Source organism: Mus pahari, chromosome 11 (genome assembly GCF_900095145.1).
Source record: "Mus pahari chromosome 11, PAHARI_EIJ_v1.1, whole genome shotgun sequence".
In the NCBI taxonomy this organism is placed as follows: domain Eukaryota; kingdom Metazoa; phylum Chordata; class Mammalia; order Rodentia; family Muridae; genus Mus; species Mus pahari.
The window spans coordinates 29903810-29904816 of record NC_034600.1 but is presented as its reverse complement, the minus strand read 5'-3'; the positions used below and the strand labels follow the sequence as shown (position 1 = coordinate 29904816).

The window sequence follows — 1007 nt, the reverse complement described above, 5'->3', positions numbered from 1 at the left end:
AAAGAGTAGCACTTAGAGGGTATAGAGATGGGGCAATTTGTCCTCCCCTGCCCCCCCACCAATATTTATTTTATATGTAACACTACTAATTGTGTTTTTTTAATTTTTAATTTTATTTTTTTAGCCTAAAATCTTCATGTTGTTAGTAGTTAGAGCAATGTTTTCTAGTGTAGTGTTTTAGATCTATTTGCAAAATAAATTAAACTCTGAAGCTCAGGACCTCATAGTTGCTGGTGACTCATTTAGTTTTGCGCAAATGTTTGTCATAAGGCTCATTATTTTGGGCAGTGGTGGCCTTTAATCCCAGCATGATTCTGAGTTCGAGGCCAGCCTGGTCTACAGAGTGAGTTCCAGGACAGCCAGAGCTATACAGAGAAACCCTGTCTCAAAACAAACAAACAAACAAACAAAAACCCAAAAAACAAAACCCTCATTATTTCAAAATTGTTTTAATTACATCTTTATTTTATATGCATGGGAGTGTCCGTGTGCCAGATTGGGGGGTTAGTGGACATCCTGTGGGGTTTAATTTTCTCCTTCTCCCACGTGAGTTCCAGGGATTAAATTCAGCTTGTCAGGCTTGGCAGCAGGTACGTCTACCCACTGAGCCGTCTTCCCAGTTCAGGTTCATTATCGTAACTACACCTTGCCGTGGTGGACAGCAGTAAGCTGCTGACTACACTGAGTACCCATCATAGCCCAGGCTGGGCTCATTAAACTTAATGTATACTGGCCTTACATTTGTGATTGTCCTGCCTCAGCGTCCCCAGTGCGGGGATTATAGATGTGTCACCATGCTTAGCCTTACTGGTTTTGTTGTTGCAGTAATCATTTTATTGTTAATTTCTTGGCGTGCCTAACTTAATTAAAATTTTATCATAGACATATGTATAGGGCAAGAGTATTTATTGTACATGTAGATTTATTATTCATACTTGCCTTTTTTTTTTTTTTTTTTTTTTTTTTTCGAGGTGGTTTTCATTCTCTTATCTGTAGAACAAGAAAGT

General features: G+C 38.6%; 1 protein-coding gene across 1 annotated transcript in view; it reads left to right on the top strand.

Moving 5' to 3' along the window:
• The window catches only part of Fcho2 (FCH domain only 2), a 97645-nt gene that overhangs the window by 17192 nt on the left and 79446 nt on the right, over positions 1–1007 (top strand). The gene's annotated exons all lie outside the window — the stretch shown is intronic.